General features: G+C 47.7%; 1 protein-coding gene across 8 annotated transcripts in view; it reads left to right on the top strand.

The window, feature by feature from the left end:
• The window catches only part of PKNOX2 (PBX/knotted 1 homeobox 2), a 316,244-nt gene that overhangs the window by 32,079 nt on the left and 256,247 nt on the right, over positions 1–27,918 (top strand). For 2 of the 8 annotated variants that reach the window (XM_027036851.2, XM_015074072.3), the window contains exon 3: positions 2,566–2,667. The exons of 1 other annotated variant lie outside the window; for it this stretch is intronic. The gene's annotated coding sequence lies outside the window, so the exon portion shown is untranslated. Of the gene's footprint in view, positions 1–2,565; positions 2,668–15,571; positions 15,597–18,872; positions 18,960–27,918 lie in introns of those variants that run through there. 5 more of the 8 variants (XM_053203927.1, XM_027036849.2, XM_053203926.1 and 2 more) reach the window with 4 other exon arrangements.

Raw genomic sequence — 27,918 nt, 5'->3', positions numbered from 1 at the left:
CTCACCATGGGACTTGTTCTTGCTCCTTCTCTGGGTCTAAATTTTCCCCAAATAGAGGAAATTCCACCAGCCATCAGATCATGTCTGCAAAGTTCTTGGAAACCTTCCAAAAGAAATGGCCATTGGGCTGAGGAAACAGGGGTGGGCAGGAAAATAGAAGAAGGTGTAATGGTTTTAATAAAGTCTCTTTGCCACCTTGGTGATTGATATATTTTGGCATTTGCTTCCCTGCTCTGATGTAATCAATAGCAGTTATAGACCGAGGAGCAGGAAAGGTTGAGGATGTGGGATGGGACAGTATTGATTGGTTTTTATAGGAAAGAGCTCTGCCTGCTGATTGCAGTGCTCTGGCTACTAGAAACTGGACCTTGCTGTATCAGGGCTCGGTTACCTTTCCTGACACTCATCCAGGCAAGGGGACATGCAGTCCAGAAACTTGGAAATGGATAAGGACAGATGATATACACCTGAAAAATTACCCTTTCTGGTATTTGAGGGAGCTAGTCACACTCACTTCCCTCACTGCACCCACGATCAGAGGGTGGGAGTCACAGACTACTAGGCTGGTGCAGGGACAGGTGGGAAGGGTCTTTAAGGGTGAGGGAGTGATGGTATGCTTATGGTTCCAGGCTACATCTATATCCAAGAATGATCCCGACTCATTTGGTAGTATGCTCCACCCCCAGGCAATATAATGCACAATATAATGCAGAGGGGACTTTAGAACAGACTCTGGAGCCTGATTGCCTGGGTTCAAAGCCTAGCCCTGCCAGTCAGTGTGTGACCTTGGGCAGGTTAATCAACCTTTCTGTACTTTTGATTCCCCCATCAGTAAAATGGAGATAGTAACAGTACCCATTGCCTCTTGTTGCTATGATTGTTATGAGTTCATATATGTAAAGAACTCAGAACAGTCCTGGCATACACTGAATGATATGTACATGTTGTTATTGTCTAGTGGTGGTGGGTACGTGGGCTGACATCTGTGGTTTATGGGTGGAAACTTAAGAGTACAAATTTCTCTAATCAAACAGGATCATCACAATATTTGCTTTCTACTGTTGAGAACACAGGGCTTAGCACCCAGTAGCTGTTAAATAATTCTCTTAGTACATCAGCCCATGAACTACAGGATTTCTCAACCCTTTCTTAGTTTTTTTTTTCCTAAAAACTTTAAAAAAAAAAAGCATGACTAGGTCCAGATACAGAGCAATAGGGCTGCATTGGATTGGTAATGATAGCTTCAATAGCCCAAGGAGTTCAGCCAAGACACATATTTATTCATTCCACAAACAACAAACTCTCACTATGTGTGAGATGGCTTCTACTTATGTGATGATTTCCATTTGTGAACCAGAACTCAGAGTGGGGACATTCAGATGTATAATCACCCCTCTGTAATGTCGTGATAAGTAGCTTTCGTGTAATGGATTCTCCTCTGTCTAGAACAATGTGCTCAAAACAGAAGATGGTTTGTTTTAAAGAAAACATTTGCCACTTAACATGTTTGTTGAAAACACATTCATTTCAGAAGTGTAATTTTATTTTCTTTTATTGTCATCATCGAATTTTCGGTTTTTAGAAATTCATTTTAGCCTGCGATGTGACTTTGGGGCTTATTTCCTTCTCAATTGTAGAACTGGGTACTGTAATAGAAGTCGGCGGATTGGCAAGCAGGTCCTAAGGAAACCAGGTTGAGGTGTTCTATGACAGACTCCCAAAAGGTTAAAACTGAAAAGGATCCTAGAGATCCTCTACCTCATCACCTTCATTTTATTTATTTTTTTTAAGTTTATTTATTTATTTTGAGAGAGAGTGAGAGCAAGCATGAGCAGGGGAGGGGCAGAGAGAGAGGGAGAGAGAGAGAGAGAGAGAGAGAGAGAGAGAGAGAGAGAGAGACAGAGACAATCCCAAGCAAGCTCTGCACTGTCAGCGCAGAGCCCTATGTGGGGCTCGAACTAACACTAACGAACTGTGAGATCATGACCTGGGCCGAAACCAAGAGCTAGAAGCTTAACTGACTGAGCCACCCAGGTGCCCTCATCTCCTTCATTTTAAAGATGAGCCCAGAGAGGTGAAATGACTTTCAGAGTCTGACCTAAAACCCAAGTGTATCGGCTCCAAACTCAGTGCTGTTCCACATACCATGAGCTTGTTGGTACCCTTCCAGCTCTACGTTAAGCCCTTTTCATTTTTTTAGGCCCTTTTCAAATCTCCTTCTGTTCTCAGGTTGTATATGAGGCTAAGTTATTATTTGACAATTCTGTTCAAGTCAACGAAGATGCCTTGAATACTACTTTGGTGCCAAACACTGTTAGGTGCAGGATATAAAAATAAGATGTGGGTCCCACCAAGCAGATTGTCATAGATGGTATTATTATACCCTATTGTTTACTGCCTCTCCCTGTGACAGGATTATGCTTATCTGTGCCATTGACATCAGACTTCATCATGTGACTTGCTTTGGCCAATGGAAATTAAGCAGAAGTGATATGTCACTTTTGAGCAGAGGCTTTCGGGAACATTTTGTGGTCCCACACACATTTTCTCTTTTCTTTCTGCCAGGAGAATGGCATGTCCAGAATAAGACCCACATAAAGAGAAAACATGGAGTGGAGCCAGAGCCACAGCCAATATATAACATGATGAGAGATAAACCTTTGTGTGGTGAGTGACTGAGATTCTGTGGTTGTTTATCCTGCAGCATAACTAGCACAAGCTGATGACTAGAGAGAGGATCACAGAGGAGCTGGAGAGACAGCTTATTTCCAACTGAATCACACGGGGTTGGATGCTTTGCTGGATGGAGACGCAGATGATTCAGAAGTAGGCTGAAAGAGGGAACAAGTAACTCTTCAGAGAGGAGGCATCAGGAAGGACTTTCTAGGAGAGGTGATAGCTGAGAAGAGTTTTAAAGGTTGAAGAGAAGTTCACCTTGTTAGGGGCTTGGGAGGTTTGTTTCTTCTAATCAGAGAGACCAGCATGTCCAGACATGAAATATGATATGTTTGAGAATTGCCTGTAATGTCCACAACTGTGGGTCAGGATCAGAGTTCTTAATCTTTGAAGCCTATTGACCACTGGCCACTGTGTCAGGTCTCCATATATCCAAGGGATATATGCAGACACTGACATAAAAATGCTTCATTTATTTTGGCCAGAAATTTGGCCCCAGATTATCATCTGTTGTTATATGATGAGAAGTTACTAAGCTGGACTGTATGTGAGCCATAGAGACTCTTTTTCAAAAATTTAATTTTCATTTTAATCAAAGAATATATATGCATAGTTTGGAAATCAGCAGTTGCCTTGCTTCAGCCTTTCACATTCCCATGTTCCATTCTCCAAGGCAGTCAACCTCAACTCTTACAGCTTGTTTGTCATTTGTATATATTGCCATGTTTTTAAATAATATGCTTATATTACTATTTCTTGATTTATTAATTTTAGAAATTATATATTTTATACATGTTTTTAAAAACATTTTTAATGTATATATATTTTTGAGAGAGAGAAACAGAGTGCAAGTGGGGTAGGGGCAGAGAAAGAGGGAGACACAGAATCTGAAGCAGGCTCCAGGCTCTGAACCATCAGCACAGAGCCCAAGGCAGGGCTTGAACCCATTAACCATAAGATCATGACATGAACTGAAGCCGGACGCTTAGCCGACTGAGCCACCCACACGCCCCTCGAAATTATATATTGACTCTCTGTCATGGTAGATGAGAACTTAGTTTCCCCCAATGCCATCCCTGCATGTCCCCTTCATTCTATCTCTCCCAACATAAACTTTTTTTTTTTGTTAAATTGATGTTTAGTGTTTATATACTAATGATTATGCAAATATTATTTACTCCTGCATCAAGTAGCGCACTGTGATTATGTGTCCTCTTTTGTACAATTCTTTGTTTTTCCTGGAGTTAATAACTGCCTCCTTTTTTATTGATCTGACGTCCAAATGTGCTTATAATTATTTTTTTTCTAATGGTTCAACAACTCTACTACATACCTGGTAATACTATTTTGCATACACTCAAGCTCATCTGTCCCATTTTTCCCCTTACAGTTATCTCTCTAAGAACCTTTTGTTTCTCTGTTCCAATCTGGATTGGCTGATTTTAGAATTAGAATACTACATAACTTATTCTGAGGCTTCCCTTTACCATCATTTTGAATATTTCTTTTACTGCCTTCTTATGTTGGAGTCCCTATTTCCTGAATTCTCTGTCTTCTTTATTACATTATCACCTAACTAAATTGCTAACTTCCATTCTCCAATAACTTCTCTCTTTTTTAAAGATTTTATTTTTAAGTAATCTCTACACCTAATGTGGGGCTGAAACTTACAACCTTGAGATCAAGAGTCACATGCTCTACTGACTGAGCCAGCCTAGAGCCCCTCTCCAATAATTTCTTAAGAATGAGTACTTTAGAAGTCATTGTCTTGGGGCTCCTGGGTGGCTCAGTTGGTTAAGCATCTGACTTCAGCTCAGGTCATGATCTCGCAGTCTGTGAGTTTGAGCCCCACGTTGGGATCTGTGCTGACAGCTCAGAGCCTGGAGCCTGCTTCAGATTCTGTGTCTCCCTCTCTCTCTGCCCCTCACCTGCCCATGCTCTGTCTCTCTCTGTCTCAAAAATAAATAAAAACATTTTAAAAAATTAAAAAAAAAAAGAAGTAATTGTCTTGAGTCATTGGCTATCTGGAAATATCTCTACGCTACTCTGATGTGTGATTGATAATTTACTTGAGTACAGAATTCTAGATTTAAAAATATTTTCTTTCAGAATTTAGAAGGCATTTCTCTGTTGTCTTTTAACACGTAATGCTACTTTTGAAGAAGTTTAATAGTCTTATTCTTGTTTCCTTTACCTGTTTCTTTTTCTCCTTAGAAGATTGTAGGAATGTTTACTTATCCCTCCTGATTTAAAATCAGAATAACTGGCTACCTAAGTTGAGTAGGCAGCATGTCAGTCTCATAAAATCACAATGATGATGGTGATGGGCTTTGGTAGATATCTTTTTTTCATTTTTTTTGCTGGGATAATTAGATTAATATATTTTATTTCTCTCCAATTATTTAAGTCTCTCTTTTTTGTTTCCCTCTTTGGAAGTATTCCTCAACTTTGTCTTCTAAATCTTATGAGTTTTTGAAAAAAACTTTAGTTATATTTTTAATTTCAGAGAGGCTTTTTTCATTTAATTTTTTTTCTTTTTTATTGTAATCCCTTATTGTTTTTTGGATGCAACCTTTCCTCGTATCTTCTTGAGTGGGTGTTATTGCCCTTTTTGAATTTTTTTTTTATTCCTCCTTGCAAAATCTCTATCACGTCAGATCTTTTTTTCTGGTTATATCTGTCTCCTTTTATCAAGTTTGAATCTTTCTTTAAGTATCTTCTGATTCTTGACTGTTTATATTTAAGAAGGAGGCACTGAAAGTTGATTTTGGAAACTTATTATGTAAATAGTACAGTTTGTTAACTAGTGGACTTTACATAGGGTGATCAAGTGAAAAGTGAATCTTTTGGGGCACGTGGGTGATTCAGTCGGCTAAGCGTCCGGCTCCAGCTCAGGTCACAATCTCACAGTTCATGGGTTTGAGCCATTGGGCTCTATGCTGATGGCTCAGAGCCTTGAGCCTGCTTCGGATTCTGTGTCCCCCTCTTTTTCTGCCCCTCGCCTACTTGCGCTCTGTTTCTCTCTCTCAAAAATAAATAAGGATTAAAAAAAAAAAAAAAGTAAGTAAGTCTTTTTATTGAGGGAACTTCAAATATCAGTAACTGGAGTTCTCTCTGTAGCTTTTCAGTTGTTCAAAGAATCTTCCAATCTATTGGTTAGTGGTGTGGGGGAGTTGCTAGCAAGGCCAGAGAAAGGGCTAAAGGTCACACAGTTTAGCATGCAGATCTCCCTTGATTCATTCACCCTCCACCATACTTGGTGTTCCCAACTCCAATATTGTTCTTATTCAGTTCCTCCAAAGAAAAGTCTCATTTGCTGGAGGGTAAAGAAATATAGCTTACTGGCTGTGTGGGGAGAGTGGAAACCCCTTTTATAAACAGAGCTCCTACCAATGCCCTCTGTCCATCTGGGTATCTGGCCCCAGGACCATGGTGCTTAGAGCCTCTGAGGGCTGAACCTTTCAGGGCTCTGCAGAGTGAATCAGTCCCCACTGTAGGCCCTTGGCTTGTGACTTTACTCTTTCTGTGGATCCAATACCAATCTTCCCTCTTTGTTTTGTTTAAAAAACTAATTGTGGGGGCTCCTGGGTGGCTCAGTCGTTAAGTAACCTTCTCTTGATCTCGGCCCAGGTCATGATCTCACAGGTCCTGAATTTGAGTCCCATATAAGGCTCTATGCTGACAGTGCAGAGCCTGCTTGGGATTCTCTCTGCCCCTCCACCGTCTCAAAATAAATAAATAAACTTAAAAAAAATAAAACAAAAGCTAAAACTAAAACTAAAACTAATTGTGAAACTCTTTAGCCCACTGTTTTTTTCTCTGTCATTCTTGTCCTTGGTTGATGCCTTTGTCATTTCTAGAAGTTGAATGGTGACCCACAGGCTTCTGTGGGATGATAGCCACTAAGCTATAGAAGAATATGGGTGGGTGACTGGGTGTCATTTTGGGTCTCACAGCTCCCTGGGCTCTCCTCAGTTTCCCTTGTAGGCTCCTCAGCTTTGTGTTGTTCCTTAAATATTGGTGTTCCTCAGGCTTCTGCCCCACAAAGACCCATCCTGTTAGCATAAGCTGAAGATTAGGGGCAGGTCCAAGGTCAGTTCTGTGGCCCCCTTTCTCTGAGCCCACATCCTAGTTTTGGCTCCTGGACTAGAGAGGAGGAAGCAGGGAAGACAGAGAAGGCAGGGCCAGCCTCTGCCAACTGCTCGAGAACCCTGGGCCTCACTTCATCTCAATGCCTGTCTGGCCTTCAAATGGTTTCCCTGACCCCAAACAGACTCCTAGTCTGGCCCAATTATACCAGCTTCGTGGGAAGGCAGAGGTGTAGAGAACACCCCCTTTTCCTGGTCCACTTCTGTCACTCATTCCAAAATGAATCAGGCACCATTCTAGAAGTTGGAATTATACTTATGAGTAAAGCAGACTGGATCCTACCTGGATCTTATAATCTAGTCTCAGGAAAGATAACAACAATAACGGCAAAAGAAACATACTGCACTGCATAGTACAGATGTCCTGTTGGGTCACTGCTGAGCTCTTGTTCCTTAGGCCTGGAACTGGAGGGGTAGAGGAGGTCATGGATGCAGCAGGGAACTTTTGAATAGATGGCTAACACACATGATGCTATTTCATGCCTCCATGTCATTTTACACATGGGTTTCCACCTACATTGACTTTCATCTCTTGTCATTTTGGCCAATTCTACTTGTTCTACTTGTTATTCTATTTGTTCAGTAATTCCTTCCTCTGCAAAGTCTTCCTGACCCACCCACCCCACATTAGCCACACACCCCTCTCTACCCCTCCCTCCCTTGTATAATCAACAGCTTCCTGAGTTGGATACTGCTTCCGGAGCTAAAGGCACAAGATGAGTGAAACTCTGGGCAGTGTGTGGGAACATGCCAACTTGGGTTGAGTGCTGGCTCTCCCACATACTATCTTTGGCCTTGAGCAAGTGAATTAACCTTTCTAAGCCTCAATCTTCCTATCTGTAAAATGAGGATAATAAGATATGCCATGAAGTGTTATGGTGGATATAAAATGACTATAAAGTGCCTATTGGGAGCCTATAATTAGCACTTAAATATTGGTTCCTTCCCTTTCTCCTTTCAAGGAGCTTCCAGTCTAATGAGAGAATGACAGGCAAATCAGTAAGTGCAGCGATTTGTCATAGGTGCTGTGATAATGGACACTGAATTACATGCCACTGATTTATGAGACTGCCTCTCTGTCTCTCCCACTAGACTAGGAGCTCCTTGAGAGCAGGGCCACGTGATTCTGTGCCCCCTGCTACCCAGCTCGATGTCTGATACACAGTAGCTGCTCCATTCAAGTTTTGGTAAATGAAATGGGAATGACTCCTCCCTCTATCTGATCCTGGTTTGATGCTGGTTAGAGCAATGCCCAGCATTGCCTTTTTTTTTTTTACCCCCCCCCCCACCCCCCACGCTGCTGTTCCTAGCTCAAAGAAGGGAAAATTATAGTTTCTCAGCCATCTGGGGTGAAAAATCTATCTTCACTAGAGACTAATTTTTCCAAACGTCATCAGAGTGTGGGACATGAGCATACCCCACCCCTCTTGAGTAGTGGAATGAGTGAACACCGAAACGAGGACTCATCCAGTGCCCTCCTGTGGGACCAGCCTCTCTCAGGCCCCTTCTCTCTGAGCATGCAGACAGGCAGACCTCCACCAGCTTATCCATCCTCTTCAAATGAGTCTGTCTCCCAAGAACCAAACATTTTCTCTCCCTGGCCCTGACTTGAAATGAAACGACTTAGCCCACAGACAGTTTTATGGTCCCTCGCTTTCCATTCCTCTTGCTGAGCCCTCACGCTGGTTAGAGCCCAGCCCAGGCTCTGATTTATACAGCTCTCCCAGGCCCCTGTTGGATTCGGAGTCTGGAACAATAAGACAAGGCTATCCATCACCCCTCTGCTCAGATCTCCCTGGACTCATTGGGAAGGAAGGAGGGGTGGGTGGCAGTGAAGACAGCCTCAGGGGTCTTGCCCAGAGAGCATTTGTCATGTTGATCGAAAGTGCAGGGCGGGAGTGGGGTGGGGGAGTGGAGGCTTTTTATCTCGCCCAAGCCTACCCTGTAGACAACAGGGATAAAGTAGAGCAGGGACAGGGGTGAGAACACACATGGGGGAGGAATGTAATGGAATTTGGCTCAGAAGTCTGATGGGGACCACGGATGCCACCCCCACCTGCTCCAACTCCTGAGCGCAGTAACCACTGGTCCAGCTATGTTTGGTCACCACCAGGTTCTCCTCTCTGTGCCACATTGTGCCCCAGCACCTGGCACAGTGCCTAGCGTGTAGTAGGCATGCAGAAAAGATATGTTTGCTGATCGACTAAGCCTCCCTCTCCTCCTTACTCACTTACCAGATCTCAGGGTCAAGGGCTATTCAAAGAAATCTTTACACACGTATGCATGCTGTCTCTGTGCTTCTGTGATGTGTGGATGTGCATCCTGCATGAACATCTGTACGTGTATGCTGCACACATGTTCACATGAGTCCGTGTATAAGTAAGAACTTTCTGAGAGTCAGGGCTCTGAAATTCTAGAGTGGGTGACCCAAAGAAAACTGTGGCTTTGGTTTCTGTGAAACATTTAATTATTATTATTATTATTATTATTATTAGATATAATTTATTGTCAAATTGGTTTCCATACAACACCCGGTGCTCATCCCAATAAGTGCTCTTACGCCTGGGACTGGAAGAGGTGCCACTCTGTCAGGAGAGAAGGGAATGAATGGGTTGGGTAACCTCCCTAAAGGCTTTCTGGGCTTTCTGATCCCTGGTCAGCCAAAGAAGAAAGGGAGCTATTACATAGTTATCATCCGTGAACAACTTGAAATAGTTCTTGGTCCCAGGAACCCTACCCTTTGGACTTGGGGATCACTTCCTAGGAAACAAATTGTGATGGGGCTAGGAGCCAGAGGTTTGAGGATGGTGACTCCCTCTGCCGCTATCTATGCAGAGGGAAGGCTACAGAGCCTTAGGGCAGTGTGCAAAGATCCTAGGGAGAGCATTTTGGTTATCAGCAAATTAGAGGCTTTGTTCAGAGCCAGGAAAAGAAAATCTGATGACTAAATCTAGGAGCTGATGAAAAGAGAATTCAAGGGCTCTGGTGCTGTGGCACTGTGGCACGCCATTGTGGCTTTGTAGTGTCGCCAGTGTGGCTTTGTAGTGTCTTTTGATTTTAGTGCTACTAAAGCAATAACATGTAATGGCCTGAGCATTGCTGCCTCCCAGTGCCTGGGAAGTTAGATGACCTGAGGAGAAGCCAAGGGTGGCTAATGAGTCATTAAGAGTCTTTATCAAATTAGGATTATAATCCATCTCAACATGCAGAGGAAAATGTTTCAAATTATCTACTTTCTTAATTGCAACTCAAAGATTTGGCAGGAAATTGTCATGAGAGATAACATCTGGAAATTGACGGATTGTGCTGATGTGTATCTAAGCTTCCATAACTGTAATAGCTGGAGAATTCATCCACACATACTTACACTGATACTTGTACTCATAAATACTTCTGCTGTACATATTGGTTCAGACAGACAGGCACACACACACACACACACACACACTCACACACACACACACACACACACTCACACACACACACCGTTATGTCTGTGTGCAGTGGATCAAGCCATCAGCATTCACACAGGCTGAGGTTCCTACCAAATGCTTGGAGATATAAGAAAATCATTTAATCCTTGCCTTTGAGAAGTTCAGAATCATGTTGGGGAGCTAATGTATACATATTTGAAATTTAAGAACATGTACAAAGCAGCATTCAAGTGTATGCTACAATAGTGGAAATGTGAGCCCACAAATCCAGAAGGATGTAGGACATGTGTGTCTAAATTAAGTAGAGTTTCTGGAATGGTTGAGTTTTGACTTGAGTGTTGACATTCCCACTGTGCATTACGAGAGCAGCCAATGGGGATCCAGGCAGAAGACATGCTGAGTCTGTCAAGGGCACCTGTGGCCAAGAAGTGACACAGCATGTTTGCAAAGTCTCCAGGGAAGGGTGGGGCTGGATGACAAACCCTGGTTTGGTTAGACAATGCAAGCGGACTCTTCACTTGCCCCATTAAGTCAGGAAAGATTTGAGGTTGACCTATCCTTCCCCTCCTGCCCGGTCTCAGTTTCTCTGCCTATAGAACAGTGTGATCTGAAGACAGAGTTAGGCTTTCCTACATCTCCCTTGGTTGCTGAAAACCTGAGATCTCTGAGTTCGGGGATTGTGCTTTACTCCTCTTTATAGCCCGAGGACCTAGCATGGGCCTGGCCAGCCTAGATGCTGGATGGGAGTCCACCTCCTGGTACATTTCTTAAAGGCTGTCAGTGTATGCACAGTGAATGAGTGAACCAGTGAATGAATGAGTGAATGAGAGCCTGAACGGTGATGCTTATGAGGAAGCAGTGCAGCATAGTGGTTCCAGGTATGGGTTGTGGAGGCAGCCTGCCTGAGTCCACACACTTGTCACTTGGTGACAAGTTACTCCCTTTATCTAAGCCCCATGGGGATGCCATGGGAATGTGATTAGGCAGTGCATGTTGAGCACTTAGCTTAGAGTGTGGCACTGAGCAAATCATCAATATATATTAGCTATTATTATTGTTGGTGCTTTGTTTTATCATTCCTTGCTAAGCAAACCATGCTTCCCGTGCTGGGTAAGTTGGGTATCTTGTTCCTTCATTTGATCACTCTTTCTCACCCCCCCCCCGCCCCCCGCATCGTGGTAAGACAGGACTGGCCTCTGCAGGTGATGTGGCCTCACCCCTTTCCAGTGCTGTTACTTGGTTCTCTGAGCCCTGCAGTCTGGCTGCTGTAGGTCCAGCTGCCAGAATAGAGTTGGGAACTTGGCCATGCAAAATCCTCAGCTCAGGGAAGCTTAGAGATTGGATGCAGCATCAGAGGCGACAAATGCTGGTTGGGTTCATCCCTGGAGACAGGGAGGAGATGGTCCAGTGTATAAGCAGAAGGACACAGGGCAGTTCCACGAGAAGAGGTGATGGTGAAGTGGTAAGAATGCAAATAGAGCCAAGGGAGAGCACGGTCATGGTCACAGCAGGGGCAACAGGTGTGAAGGTGATGAGGTAGCTGAAGGAGATGGGGATGAGGGGTCAGTACAGGTCTTCAAGGGGCAGTCTTTGTTTTGAAGAGAGTAGACATTTCAAGACTACATGTAACTCTGCCGGTGGAGGAGGGGTGGTCCTAGCAACTTCAAGGGTCTGAGGGAGGAGCCACTGAATGTCCTGCTGGCCTTCCCCCACTCCAGCCCCCCTCAGCTGGTCCTGTGTGGTGCTGGTGGGAAGCAGAGTAGATTGGAGAGCCGGTGAGCCAGATGATACGTGATAAATGGTAAAGGTTTCAGCATCCAAACATAGTTTATACCAAGACAAAAACGAAGCCCAGAGGAGAGACTTTAATAACAATAGAATATAAGTCACAGAGTAATTTAAAAATTTTTGGCAGTCCCATTAAAATGGTAAAAGAAACAGGTGAAAATATCTTTAATAGCCTATTTTAATTTAATTTGATAAATCCAAACTAATATCGATTCAATACATATAAAATGATTATTAATGAAATATTTTACGTTTTTCATACGAAGTCTTCTAAATCCATGATTATACTTGTGGCACATCTCAATTTGGACCATTTGGACCATTGGAACATTTCAAGTACTCAGAAGCTACTCGTGGCTAGTGGCCACTGTGGGGGGGGGGCGGGGAACAGCAAAGGTTTATACCTTCCTTTCTCAAAGTTTTGTGGCCAAACTCTTGGGATGCCATTTCCCACAAGTGGCTCTTTTTGGAACTCATAGCATTTTACAATCTAAATATTCTCTTTCTCAGTTCTGTCAAACTGGCTGTGATACTGCCCATCCCTTGCTAGAAACTGGAAAGAGCTGCAGAATCACTTACAACTCTTCTCTTTCCTTTCCTGCTTCCCACGGAGCCTCTCATCTGGAGTTAGGGCTGGGTAGCTTGAGACAGAGGGACAGAGACAGAGACAGACAGACACACAGGGAAAAAGAGTTGGGGGGGCAGTGCCTGAAGAAACTTCCCATATGTACATCACTACCATAAGAAAGGTGGGGTTTTTGGAATGGCTTTAGGGACTATATTGTTCCTATATTAGAGAAGCCAGTTAGAGACATGACCCAATTAATTGCCTATTGTGTGCCCAGAGGATAGGTTGCATCCCTCATGCTCCAGAGGGTGGGAGTGAAATGGGGGAGTGGAGAGGCTTTTCCAGGGTCAGAAAAGTGAATCAGATATGGGCAAGGAGCCTAGACATCCCAACTTCCACCTCACAGCAGAATGCAGGAGCCCCACCTTTTGGGAGACATGTAGTGTCTGCATTTGCACATTGTACAAGTCCCCCAGCCCATCTCTAAGGGGTGTGCCCCCATGCATTTAATCAGGAGCAGAATCTTCTTGGCTTGGCCCTAGCCCCCCTGCCCCCAGTGCCCCAGTCCCACCTGGTTCCAGGGTCAGGAAGGAGGCCTTACGAGAAGAGTAAGCACCCCTTCCTCCCTTTCTTTGCTCCCATTATCTGTGTTTACAGCCCTCGGAGCCTGTCACAGTATACTCAGTAAACAATATCTGCCTTCCTCAGGCCAATTAAATAAGCACTATAATAAAGGCACAGGCAAGTGCAGTGGAGGCCCTGGGTAAGGGCTATTAAATCTAATGGCTCCATTTGTTAGAGAGCCTCCCATGTGCCGGGGACTGTGCTGAGCTCTGCCTTCATTATTTTATCTAATCTCCATGGGCTCATGAGCTGGATACTGTTATCATCCTCATTTCACAAAGGCAGAAGCTGAGACTCGGACAATGTCCATGACTTCCCAGATACGTGGCTATTTCGTGATAGGGTGAAGATTCAAGCCAGGGCCATTTTGACTCCAAAGCTGCTGTTCTTTCCTGGGGGAGCCAAGGAAGTTTTGAAAAGAGGTGGTATTTCAGCTAACTCTCAACATCAGATGGGATTTTGGTGGGTAGGGAAAGGGGGAAGTAAAATTCAAGGCTGAGGGAAGAGTGTGAGCAGGTGCAGGGAGGGCCAAGAGGTCACTGGCTGTCTTGCCATCCATGAGCCCCAGGGCCGGCCAAAATGGAAGTGCCCAAACCTCTCAATTGCAGTGGGTTTTTTCTTTTTAATTAATAAGCTTTAGAGCAGTTTTTGGTTCACAGCAAAATTGAGCAGAGTACAGGATTTCTCATGTACTCCCTGTCCCCCCCCAACCCCACCCACCATGTACAGCCTCCCCCATTAGCAACATCCCCCACCTGTATGGAACATTTGTTATAATTGATGAACCTGTATTGACACATCACTACCCATAGTTCATGTGGGTTCACTCTTGGAGCTGTACATCCTGTGGATTTGGACAAATGTATGACATGTATCCACCATTATAGTATCATATAGAGTACTTGACTGAGCTAAAAATCCTCTGTGCTCTGCCTGTTTATCCCCACCTCCACCCCCAACCAACTCTGGCAACCACTGATCCTTTACGATCCCCATAGTTTTGCCTTTTATGGAATGCCACATAGCTGGAATCCTATATTATGTGGCCTTTTCAGATTGGCTTCTTTCACTGAGTGATATGCATTTAAAGTTCCACCATGTTTTCTCACAGCTTGATAGCTTATTTCCTTTATAGTGCTGAATAATATTCTATTGTCTGGACGTACCACAGTTTATTTATCCATTCACCTACCGAAGGACATCTTGGTTGTTTCCAAGATTTGGTAATTATGAATGAAGATGCTGTAAACATCTGTGTGCAGGTTTTTGTGTGGACGTAAGTTTTAAATTCATTTGAGTAAATACTAAGTGTCATTGCTGGATCATATGATAAGAGTACGTTAAGTTTGGTAAGAAACTTACAGCATGTTCCAAAGTAGCTATATTGTCCTGTATTCCCACCAGCAGTGAAGGAGAGTTCCTGCTGCTCTACATCCTTGCCAACATTTGGTGTTGTCAGCGTTTTGGATTTTGGCCATTCTAATAGGTGTTAATGATACCTTATTGTTTTAATTTACAATTCCCTAATGACAAATGATGTTGAGCCTCTTTCATATGCTTACTTGCCATCTGTATATCTGTGCATCTGTTGTCTGTTCAGATCTTTTGCCCGTTTTTCATCTGGGTTGTTTGTTCACTTAATGTCGAATTTTAAGAGTTCTTTATATTTTGGGGGTAACAGGCCTTTATCAGATGTGTCTCTTGCAAATATTTTCTCCCATTCTGTGGCTTGTCTTTTCATTCTCTTCATGCAGCAGCTTTTAAAATATAGATTCTTAGGCCCTTATCCAGATCAACTGGTTCCAGGATTGGAAACCAGGAACCCAGAACTATAGAGAAGTTCCACAAAGATTCTTATGCAGAAAGTCCACGGGCCAGCACTGAGAACCATTGAAGGTGGTGATGGGGAGATGTAGGCAGGAATACAGGAGATTAGCCTGAAAAGTAGATCACAGCCAGATGAGGAGGTGGAACTTGAGTGCCATGCTAAGGAATGTGGCATTCAAGTCTCTACTTTTGATTATAAGGTCCAATAAACATTTTAGGCTAAATATTAGAGGCAGTGGTTTCTTGAGGGGAAACCAGGGTATGATCCAACCTTTGTTTTAGGAAGAACACCCTGGTGATAGTATATAGGAAGTGTTAGGGATGTTGGTGACATTAGGCCAATTAGGAAATCATCAAAATATTTGTATTTCAGGTGACTGGAATTCGCATTCCAGGTGATAAGGCCCTCAACTGGGATGGGGAAATGATGGAGAAAGAAGTTCCATTCAAGTCAACTCAGCAAGTAGTTCTTTAATATGTTTTGTGGACTAAGCACCGTACCAAGGTTCTAAGGATTCTAAGATGAAATAGGTATTGTCCCCAATCTCAAAGAACTCAAAGAAAAGAATTAAGTTGAGAATAGAGGGAACTGGTGTATGGACAGTGTTGTGGACTGAATTGTGTCTCCCCCTAAATTCACATGTTGATGCTCTAAGTCCCAATGTGACTATAATTGGAGATAGGGGCTTTAGGGAGGTAATGAAAGTTAAAGGAAGTCATAAGGGTGGGTCTCTAATCCAATACAAATGGTGCACTTAGAAGAGAAAGACACCAGACATTGCTATCTCTCTGGTGCACACAGAGGAAAGGCCATGTAAGGACAAAACAAGAAGGTGCCATCTGCAAGCCAGGAAGAGAGATCTCACCAGGAACCAATCCTGCTGGCACCTTGATCTTGGACTTCCAGTCTCCAGAAGTGCGAGAAAGTAGCTATCTGTTGTTTGGGCCACCTGCTCTGTAGCACTTTGTTATGGTAGCCTGAGCAGACTAACACAGACAAGTTTAAGTTTTATTCATGGGCTGATATTGACAGGACTCAGTTAGGCCATTGGCGATACATGTCTACAGCTCAGAGGAGACAACGTGGGCCAGTATGAACTGCTTATCCTAAAGACAAATCACGTGCACACAGAGTGAGCAAAGGGCCCAGAACCAAGCCGTAGGAACTGCCAACATTTAAGAGTGATGACTAGGATTGGTAGGAACTCCTGTTTGGTCCTAATGCTGCTGTGTTGGTGACTTACATGACGTGTGTGCCTCTCTCCATCCTCCTTTTCATCCTCAGGAGGATTATGGGGGAGAGACTGCACAGTATGTGAAATGAATTCTACAGACTTAGTTTTCACTCTGTCCCATCTCTACTCACTGACAGAGCCAACATTTAGATGTGGAACGCCTGGAATTTGACATATTGTTGATTTATTTGTTTTTTAAGTATTTACTGGCTTGTGTCATCTGTTGAATTCTTGTATGATTATTGTTTCCTGTTTTATGTACTGGTGCTTTGCCTGCTTCAACTGGAATGAATGCTCCTCGAGGACAGGGGCTGTGACTGGAACTTCTTGGCTTCTGCTCTTTATCCTTAGCCCTGGCACACAGCCGAGCTTCCGGTGGGTGAAGGACAAATATTTGCTTTGAATGATTGTGGGAAGGATGGTTACATTTAGGTAATCATTTTTTAAGCTTTTGCAAATTACAAATGTAGTTAAAGCGAGATACATTTATTTTAAATTACAACGTTCAGTTTAAAGCATCCAAAGGGTATTAGTAGAAATCACGGTATTTTTAAAAAGACTCCAAAAATTAACAGCTCATGGCAATGGATCTCCTGTTTCAAGAAAGAGTTGGGTGCAGAACTAGATTTCAGAAAATGAGGGGTGTGACAAGTGTGAATCCGTGATGCATGGCTGTTGCCTGCAGTACTATTTATGGCTCACTGACACCTCTCTGATGGGGTTAAGTATTTACATTCAGCCTGATTCTCCCTTCTGACTCGGCAAGCTTTGGCAACTCACTGTGAGCCCTGAGAAAGAGAGAAAACCCTCCCTCCAGGGGTCCCGGGCAGGGGCAAATGGATCTCCCCTCCCCCTCCTGTGTCTGAAGAGGGCTTCCCTCTGAGAGTTTATGGCAGCCTGACCTCCAGCCTCTGGGTTGGAGAATCTGGCCGCTTCTGTACTACATAAAAAGGGCAAGTGCATTCATTATTATTATATTATTATACAATGTATAATATATAATAGCGATTATGCTGTCAGCAGCCAGAGTCTCTGACCACAGATCAGAGGCTGGGGTGACATAAATCCACCTAGTGAAGTCTTTGGAGGTTCTACGTGAAGGTGAGAGGATTCAACTCCATCTATAAAGGGGGCTCTCCGTGAAGGCTGTCTTCCACAAGCAACTTTGGAGGTTGAATTTGAGGGGTACCGGGACGATCTGGACAAACAGTATTTAGTGTATCGGGGATGTGGTGCAGAAAAGGTCTCAACTGCCCCTTCGGAGCCATGGAATGCTAATAGCTCTCATCCTTGCCCCTGATGGAGGCAAATGAGGAGTGGCCCAGAGGCCTGGAAAGAGCGAAGGGGCAGCCTTCAACTTCTTGGGTCAGATTCCTTACTGCAAACCTGGCCTGCTTGGGTTTCACTTTCTGCTTTCCTTGCTTCCATCAGTGTCTTTGTCTAGGCTTTATCCAGGCCCCCTGCCTGCTCTGGGGTCAGAGGATCAATCCCTGCCTGACTGGCTGAAATGGCTCCTCTATGGGGAGGGAGGAGCAAATTTCAGGGGGGAAGGGGTTCTCCTTTCCCTTTATGCAAAGGGCCATGTGCTGCACTGTAGAAGCAAGCGAGCCTGCATCTGTAGGTGGCTGGGTGCCCACCCCTGGCCCTTAGTGGCCCGGTGATCTTTGTGGAATGAAAAAAGCACACGTATGAGGCCGGGTGCTCGCACTGGTCTTCTCAGAAGGCGCCAATGTGTATTTTCTCCCTGCAGCCACCATAGCAGGTCCAGACTCAAACAGCCCAGCTGGTCTCTCCCTTTATATTACACCACCCGACCCCCAGAACTCTGGGACTTTTTAGAATGAAAATAGCAGTGGCTTAGAATAGGTTTGCCTGGCATTTGCAAAGAGGTGATTTAGTGACAAAGCCTCTACACCCTTTTATCTCTCCCTCTGCCCCACCCCGTTACAGTCTCCCCCTCGGTGAGCCAAACGCCCCGGGAAGCCCACAGCAGAAAAAGCTCTTGAGAATAGGAATAACTAACCAGAGTGTCATCTGAGCACCTTTTCTGGGGCCAGGGTAATGAGAATTATTCAAATGCAATCATAAAAATGAGGCCATCAGGCAGGCACGGGGTGGGAGTGGTGGGGGGGAGGGGAGGAGTGGTGGTGGAGGGAAGGATTCCTCGCCAGCTTTAAGTTTCAAGACTTCGGGGGAGTTCTCTCGGGGTGCACGGAAAATTTCCCCTCCTCTCCATCCCTTGAGCCCAGGAAGCCGTGCAAGGCGGCCTCTGTGGCCCCCCTCTGTGGGGGCGGGGGCGGTGTCGCCAGTCGCGAGGGGGTCCGCCGCGTCCCTCGCTCAACGGCGGGCTCGCAGTCCTCGGCTTCCTCTCCGGCGCCTTTCTGCCTCCCGCCAGCAGGAGCGGGCCCGCGCCGATGTCTCAGAAAAGCCTCCAGTAGAGGGAGACACTCCAGCTGCGGCTCGGACTTGGAAGCGCCGGGCCGGGAGTGGGTGGGGGCGAGGGGGGTGGGGAGAGAGGGGGAGTGGGGCGAGGGGAGGTGTGTGGAGGGGGGGGGGGGCTCCGGGGGGCGGGTCCCTGTGCCGCTGACGTCCCGAGCAGTGCTGGGAAGTATAGGCTGTGTTGTCACGCCGGTGTCAGTCTGATGAAGATTGGCATCAGGTAAGCTGTCATTCATTTCCATGTCAGAGACGCTTTTGCAGGCGGCGGCGGCGCGGCGGCGGCGGCTGCTGCTGCTGCGGGCGGCTGCCTCAGAGCGCGTGTGTTTTATTCCAGTCCCCAAGCCAGAGTATTATTCATTGCGACAGGGCAAGGAGGAGAGAGGGAGAGAGGGAGGCAGCAGGGAGGAGAGAGAGGGAGGCAGCAGGGAGGAGGGAGGCAGGGAGCAGAGAGGGACGGCGGGAGCGTGCAGAGAGAAGCTGGGGAAGCGCCGGGAGAGCGCGGAGCGAAGCAGCGCGAGTGGCGCTGAGGCCGGGGAAGGAGGCGGCCAGAGCCGCGCGGCCCGCCCGAGCCCCGGCCCGGCCCGCGCGCAGCCCCGCCGCCGCCGCCGCCGCCGCCGTCGCCGCCGCGCCGCCGCCTCGCCCCTCTCGGGCCCGTGGCCGGGCGCGCATTGTCCGCGGGTGCGAGGAGCGGGGCTGCGGACCCGGACGGCCGCGGGCCCGAGACACCGGAGCGGGCGGGAGGGGAGCCGTGCGCCGGGAGAGCCTGGGGGCCCGAGAGTAGGGACCGGCGCGCGGGCCGGAGCCCCGGTGCAGGCAGCTCGGGGCTGAGCGCTCAGCGGGCGAGGCTGGGGACGGCGGGCCCGCTCCACGTTCGTCTGCTCCCGGCTTCGGGCGCCCTTCGGGCCGGCGCTTGCTCGGCGCCACCGGCCTGGAGCTGCCTCGGGGCGGCTACGAGCGGGAGCAGCCCCAGTCTCGGGCCGGGTGACCGGAGTCAAGGAGCCGCGGCCGCGTCCCGGCCGGCCTGGGGAGCCAGGGCGAGTGGGTTTTGCAGGCGGATCAGTGGGGACAGCGGAACGCGAGCTGTGGGTCAGGGCAGCCGGTCTCCCAGGGTCCGCGCTCGGGGACACTCGCCCTGGGAGGGGCGATTTGTAGGGTAACTGGCTTTCGGCGGATTGTTGGAAGTCTTTGGCGAGGTTGGGGAGGCGTAGGGGCCCATGGCGAGGTTTGGGAATAGGGAGCCCTCCTAGCCTGAGAACTAGGACACGAGTTCGTAAAAGGGGGGACGGAAAGCGCCCCAGAGCAGAGAGCTGAGGGGGATGGGGCAGGGTCCCGTGTCTGCCGCGCAAACTTTGCGTTTCCTTCGGGTTGGGTGAGCGGGGCTCTCCTGACTCACGAACCCGAGGAAGAAACGAGCGAAGCGGGCGGTCCTTTCCCCGGGGCTCTGGGCGAGAGTCCGAGGTTCCCGCGCGGTGGGGACACGGGCTGGGAATGGCAGAGGGGCGGGGGGTGGCTGGTGGTGGTGCAGCAGCCCTGAATTAAGGCTGGGCTTCAGGGCCACGCTAGAGTTTGGGTTGTAGGATTCAGGCTGTTTTCAGAAGCGGGACTGAAGGGCTGCTGAGTAGCTTAGGGATCGAATCTTCACCTCGGTCAAAGCAGGGGGCTGGAGGTAGGAATTGGGGGCCTGGGGTTACATCTGAGGCTGGACTCGGCGGAACGGGTGGCGTTTTTAGTATTTTGCCATGGGATCGCGGCTTTTTACTGGGATTGAGGCTATTGGAATTTGGGGAGGGTCGTGCCAGAGGGTCCCCACGCTCCGTGGGTGGAAAAACGTTTAGGCAGGCGATGAAAGTAGTTGATCCGAGCCACGGCAGGCGAGACCCGAATTTCTGCTGTTTCTCCCCAAAAGCGGATCTGGAGCAGAGGACTTGAGGCGCGCAGACCCCGGTCCTAGGAGAAAGATTCCGGGAAGCGGACAGATCGAAGGGACGTTCTGGGTGAAGCGATAGGGCAGCCTCGCAGGGCTCGGAGCGGATCCGAGGACTGACCCTGGCGGCTCCTCAGGCTCTCGAAGCCACTTGGGGGCCGCGGGCGCAGCGCGGCGGGCGGGTGCGGGTGGCCCCGAGGGACCGCGGCCTGCGCCGGGGGCGCTAGCTGCGAGGTGCCGCATCGCGCCCGGGGAGTCCCGGCTGCGGCCGAGTGCAGGGCGGGCTCGAAGTCTGGCGTCCTTGCCGGAGCGCGGCAGGCTCAGTGTGCTCTTCCCTCAGGCCCGGCCGGAAAGCCGACAAGCCGGGCCGCCAGTGTGATGTTTAGCCTGGGAAACGGGGGCGCTCTGGGTCTTCTACCCTCACCCCACTTGTCTCAGGACTTCTCCAGCGTGTTGACTTTTAGGATTTCAAGGCTCTTCAACTGGTGGAAGCCAAAGGCTTCACATTTTAGGCAGATTTAGGCGACCCTCCTGTCCCTAAAGATGAGAAAATGATGGTGTTCACACACAAGATATAACGCAAAGCCCTAGTCCCTAGCCCTCTCGCTTACCCAGCCATTCCGGCCTTCCAGAGGCCTCAGGGCCTTAGGGAAAGAGAAGGGGGGGGTCTCCTGTCTGGACTCGTGATCTCCCACTCGAGAGGCACCCCCCAACCCCACCCTCACCCCTATGGCTCAAGCCTAGCTTGAGCTGTGGGAGAGAAGTCCTGCCCAGGGAGGGAGGTTATCCCTTTGGCCAACTAGGGTAGAAAAGTGTGTAAAGGGGTTGTCAGAGAGGAATATTTGAAATTTCCTTTTTGTAATCTTGAGCCCATGGTCCCACTTTCCGCACCCCTGGCTCCGGTAGCCACATGGCGCTTCTGGGACGTGGAAGACGCAGGACCCACGAGTGGCTGCGGCAGCCTAGGGCCTCACGACTGCCCAGGGGGGCAAAGCTCCAAGGCTGTTTTCTTGCAGGCTTGGAATTCGTGAGCTCTCCCGCCGGGAGCCGGAGGGCGGGAGGGAGCCGTGACCCCACGGAGACTCCCCAGTCACCGCCTCCCCTTTGTGAGCGCGAAAGGCATGAAAGCCCAGAGAAAGAGAAGCTGCTCAGAATAAGGGGCAGGGGGTTACTGGAGGGAGATGGGCCCGGCCACCGCTCACAGTAAAATGCCTCGTGCAAATTGCACTGAAGTGTACCCAACTTGAGACTGGCTGTTTTATGATCCTTTCTGGGAGTTTACTGCTCCATGCTTTTAAGTCTATAGATTGCTTTAAGTTAATGAAAGTGCTGCTTTCAAAAGGGGCTTTTATTGTGCGGCAGTGGCAAGTCGAGTCCCTCCCCTTTACTCTTCCAAAATGGGCCTGTTTAAAACGAGAGAGCCTCCTGGAGTTCCCACATGGACAGAGCTTGGGGGACGACGCCATGCAACAAGGGGGACTAATAAAAAACCAATGTCCAAGTAATTCAGAAAGATGAGTTTACTTCTTTTCCAGGCCAGTGTCATCTGTGCGTCCTGATATTGCCTTTTGGACTCTCACGGAGTCTGACTTTAAATGCCGCTTTGGTGCCTCCCCCTTACACCCTGTCTCACACTACTTTATGTAGGCCTGACCCTGTTCAATTAAACCCAAACTGGATTTCAGGATTTCGACTGGCTGCCAATTCAGAGGGTAACTAAAATATTTACTTGGGCCCTGGGGGAGGGACTTTGCCTTGCATTTAGTAAGATAGATGTGTTAGAATGTTGAGGCTGGGAACCTTCAGGAGAAACATGGAAGGGCTATTTTTCAGCGCTTTTTTCCTTTTTCAATCTATTTGGCACAAAAGGTGAGATGACAAGGTTTTTGACTAGGTCCTAACACAGAAACTGCAGTGGGGCTGGGCTGTGGCTTTGACCGCATGTCATAACCATTTAAACTGTGGTTAGTTGTTCAAAGCTCAAAGCTTCTCCAAGCTGGGTTTCATTAACTCTACACCAGTTGCCTGGAAGTTCAGTAGCAATAAATTGTATAAACACATTTGAAGTAAGTTAGTGATGAAATAGGGAGAATTACTGTCTTGTGAGTGGAGAATCCTGAATTCATGGAGTTTTAACTTAACTGGAAACATACCTCCTCTCCCTTGGCCTTGATGTTTATGGGTGCACCGGAGTGTGTGTTAAATTTCTTTCTGCCATGTCCATCTTCAACCTGGGACTGTAACTCATTAGGGACCAAGGCATGCCTAGAAAGCAAAAAGGCTGGGTTTTAAAGGGGTCTCTATTAGCCTGGTTTAGAAAGCAAACCAAACCCATCAACCTGACTTCCTTACCCTGCGTGAACGCACTATGCAACATAAACAGCAGCAGAGCAGGCCAAATTAGATTTTTAAATGTTAGCGGCTTAATAATACCGTGTTGTTAGCAATCGAATTTGTTTTTATTAAAGAAACTACCTATAAAATTTATAGGCTTCCAACATGTTGCAAGATTTCCTTGCTCTTTATTTAGCGTCCCCCCCTCCCTGAAATTCTACCTCCGATTTCAGACTTTTGTTCCTGATTAATTTAAAGCACATTTTCTAAATTAGTTCGAGGAAGGTGAGAAATGCTGTTATAAGTTTTCCTTTTTCCTCTGCTGCGTGGCACAAGGACTGTGATGCTATAAGATATATATAAATGTGCGATGCAATTGCTGGAGGGTGACGGCATGTGAAGCCAAGTGTCTGGATCAAACAAAATGCAGATGAGAGTATGGAGAGGGCGAAGTGATGCCACAGAGGAAAAGCAGAGGAAGTTCTATGGAAAATGAAATCATCAAGAGCCACCGTTAGCCTTGGTTCTGGCCAACACACCATGCTTTGTATAAAACACTTCACATGCGATCTGTGACTTATTGAAGATCGAATTATATTGAGAAGGAGAATTTAGAGGGAGTCGCTGCCCTGGCTGGGTTCCGGCCAGGCTGCATGGCCAGGCTTGTTGCGATGGGGATCTGCTAATTTAATTGAATCTAATACCTGGTGGGAAAGGGAGGAAGGAGATGATCAAGGTTGGCAGGTCAGCATGCTGAGTTAGTGTTTAAGCTGGAATTGGGGGCCTAGCAGTCTTCTGCCCTGTTACTGTCTGGCTCCATGACTCCAGTGGGTCCCCTAGCTTCTGGATCTCGGTTTCCGCATCTGTAAAGCGGAATGTATGGCATGAATTCCTCATTAGGCTACGAGGGGTGAATCCGGCATGACTCCTGCTCTGGTGCGCTCTAAATAATAAAGGAAAAGGAGAGAAGTTTCTGAGCAGCAGAGTCACTTTCTTCCCCGCGGTTTCTTTCCCTGCCTGGCTCCAGAGCCTTTCCTCACAACAGGTTCTGAGACTTGGGCGAAGGGGCTGAACGCCTGCCTTTCTTTACGTCCTAGAATTTGAAAGCCCCACTGTGATTCTAACATCCACCTGCACTTTATCAGGAGGGGCAATTAAGTTGAGGGAACCAGCATGCTTCTCCCCAGCAGGGCTACCTTGGAAGAGCTTTCAAGCATCAGATGAACACAGAATCTGACTTATCAGAAATTCGGTCCCTTCTCTTTGTGCCAGCGGAAAGAAGAGGCCTGAGCCCGGACTGGTGTGTGACATCTGGTCGGCCTGGGGGGATGGGCGCTGGTCCGGAGCTAGCCACAGCTTGAACCTCACTTAGCAGGCTCCATGCTGGCAGATCAAAGCAGATTCTGGGCCAGAAAGCCCAAGAAGTTACACCCAGCACTTATACAAAGCTGTATCCGCACTTCGAGTGTCGTCCTTTTCCCATGCCTGATATTTCAATGCTAGCTAGCCCTGATACTGGAGACGTGGCTCCAGTGGAATGCTTGCCTTTAATTCTCTCTCGTCCATGGGGACTTCCTGGGGTAATTTTTTCCTCTCCATATCCTTCTCCAGCAGCCTTGAGCAACATCTTAGTCTCCGTTCTGATTGGGAGTGAGAACGGGGAGACACAGGATGGAGGTAGAAGAGGCAACAATTTTGCTAAGAGAACACATACGAGTTGGAAGGCACGGGCCTTTTACCAGAGCTCAAGCTTTTTCTCCTTCAAGATCCCCCAGAAGTATGGGAGAAGCAAGCCCTCGGGCAGCTCAGGAAGAGCTCCCTGCAAACGTGTTGTCTTCATGGGGATCTGCTGTTTGGCTTGGATGCCTCACCGCAGGCCCTGCCTGACCGGGTTTCTAATTACAAGAAGGCCGTTTCTGCTAAGACCTATCTCACTAAAAACACATCCCTGTGTGTAATAAGAAACCCTAAACCAGGCAGGATATTTTAAAACTGAAGCAATGAAGATTAGATTAAGTCTCCACCAAACAGCTTCGTTCTCGTATTATTTTTGGCTGGAATGTGGAGAAAAGCAGCTGGCCCTGGGGCCCAGAGCAGACTCTTTTGAGGGTTCGGATGGGGCCAGAGTGGGTGGTGTAACTGCTAGTTTCTCTGCTTAATAGGAATGTGGTCAGTTTCAGTATAGCTCAGTCAAGGCAGTGGGGATACCCAGTGGGGGATGAAGGAGCCCCGGGGTTGGGGAGAGAGGCGAGATCCACATGGGCCACAGAGCGGCCCCAGAATCAGTAGATCACAGAGCACCGAGAACGCTTTTAAATCCCCCACCTCATTAGGATCTCAGTCTTTTGTGTGCAGTTTATGCTTCCACTCCCAGTCCTAGGAAACCCACCCATCCTCCACGTGGCCTTTGGAGGAACTTTTATACATTGGGTACTTTTCTGGCTGGAGAGAGGGAACAAATAGTTGTCCAAGATTCCTGGAAATGGAGCCTAGGAGCCTGACATCACAAGCCCTTTTTCTGTCCTTCTGGGGAGAGGCAGCATGGTATTCATTCATTCCTTTGTTCCTTCATTCAGCATATATTTATGGGGTGTCTCCCATGTGTATGCCTGGTGCAGTTCTAGGCACTGAGAATACAGGCAGCAAAAACAGACGGGACAAAACCACATAACCGCGGAGTCCCTGTCCTCTGAGAGCTTGTCAGCTCTGGAAATGGTGCAGAGTATGGGCTTAGCCTCAGATAAAGCTGCACTGAGAGTCTCACTCTACTAGTTTCTAGTTGTAAGAATTTGGACAAGTTGCCTAACACTTTCAATCTAGCTCTTCCACCTGTAAAGTGAGAAAGAAAAGTAATAAGCTCCAAGAATTGTGGACAGAGCATTTGTAAAGTACCTGGCAGTGTGTGGCACACAGCAGAGGCTCGATCAGGTTCCTTTTCCTCCCCTTGTTACTCTGGACTGGAGATCCAGTTGGCGGATTACCCAGCTTCCCCCAGTCCCCTTCCTTTTGCTTCCCCAGGACGTGGCCTGGGGCCTTTCACAGGTCACTGGCACCATCAACAAGTATTAAACAAACAACCAGTCGCCCTGTGGCCTGGTGCTGCCTGCTGCACAAAGACCCCGGTGAAGGCTGTGGTAGGAATAGATGCACAGACCCTGCCCTCAGGGGAATGTGCAGTTTGCGGGTGGACAAACTCAACGCAGAAACACGTGAGACATGGCACACAGACGCGTGGAGGTGACATGAAAATTGGCACAAATCAACTGTTAAGCAAAGGAGGCAACAGTGGGATGGGATGCTGCCGAGCGGAGGTGAGCTCTCTGCAGTGTCCGTGCAAGGGTGAGGGTGAGCGCTGGCCAAGCAGGGCTGGAGGAGGAGGGGTGGGACTTGAGAGTCTCCAGGTCACAGGGCTCATAGGGATTGCTGGGGGACAACCTGAACTAGAGTGAGGAGTTGGGCCCCTTCTGAGGATGTCTGGGGGTCAAGTGGGCCACCACTGTCCCAGGAGTACCTTCCAGGCCTCCCTGTGGTGGGGACTGAGGGGGTTCCGAGAGGACTTTTCCTGGTGACTTCTCAGGCTAATGACTCAGTGCATGAAGCGAACCGACAAATTCCATTCCTGACTACAACATAACTCTCTTACCCACCATCCCCGCCTTTCCTGAGCCAAGAGAGCAGACATTATAGGCCCACACCTGGGCCTCTCAGGGCCCATGAAGCTGGCCCCATAGCAGAGTGGTGTGGATGGTGGAGAGAACAGCAGTTTGACCTGGGAGTCAGAGGATGGTGGATTCTGCTCTAGACTCGGCCACTAACTGGACTGTGTGCCCTTTAACAAGTGGCTGGCCTCTGGATGTCATTTCCCCACTTATCCAATGGGGAGCTTGAACTTGCTCCCCGAGGCTCCGCTTCAGCTCAAAGTTCCAGGACTCTCTGTTGCCTCCTGGCTGGGCTGCTTCATGACGAGGCAATCCATGAAACCACTGCTTCTGCCACCAAGCAAGCATCGGGACACCGCACAGCCGCAAAGGCACCCACTGGGAGGGCTTGGCCCCTGGGTTGCCCTGGAGTTGTAGGGTCTCAAGACAGCAGGGGGGGTTGGCTTTGACCTTCCTGACGGCCTTCCTGGGGGCAGGTGGATGTGTCCTAGCAATAGTGTTTGCCTCCACGAAGGCAGTATTGTGAGTCTGAAGACTTACTAACCTCTTCGTCATCTTTTTTTTTTTCAAAAAAGTTATTTTTTTTAATATAATTTATTGTCAGATTGGCTTCCATATAACGCCCAGTGCTCATCCCAACAAGTGCCCTTCTCACTGCCCATCACCCACTTTCACCTCTACCCCACCCCCATCCACCCTCAGTTTGTTCTCTGTATTTAAAAGTCTCTTATGGTTTGCGTCCCTCCCTCTCTGTTTGTAACATTTTTCCCCCTTCCCTTCCCCCATGGAAGTTTCTCAAGATCCACATATGAGTGAAAACATATGGTATCTGTCTCCCTCTGACTGACTTATTTCACTTAGCATAATACCCTCCAGTTCCATCCATGTTGCTGCAAATGACGGGATTTCATTCTTTCTCATTGCCAAGTAGTATTCCATTGTATATATAAACCACATCTTCTTTATCCATTCATCCGTTGATGGACATTTAGGCTCTTTCTGTAATTTACTAGCCTCTTCATCAAAAGCGACATTTACTGCTTTTGTTGAGACATTGCGGTGTTGAGAGAAGGCACATGAGCTTTGGCATCAGATTCTGGGTTCTGATCCTGGTTCTACTACTACTGAGCTGTGTGTCCTTGGGCACATCACTTAAGCTCTTTGAGCCTCAGTTTTCTTGGAGATATAGTTAGGATAATAATGGTACAGAGCACGTAGGAGTGTTATGGAAACTCTAGAACGGAATATCTAAGGGTGCTAGG

This window comes from Acinonyx jubatus, chromosome D1, assembly GCF_027475565.1.
Source record: "Acinonyx jubatus isolate Ajub_Pintada_27869175 chromosome D1, VMU_Ajub_asm_v1.0, whole genome shotgun sequence".
In the NCBI taxonomy this organism is placed as follows: domain Eukaryota; kingdom Metazoa; phylum Chordata; class Mammalia; order Carnivora; family Felidae; genus Acinonyx; species Acinonyx jubatus.
Note: the sequence above shows the minus strand (reverse complement) of the source record. Positions and strands in the feature narration are given on the sequence as shown.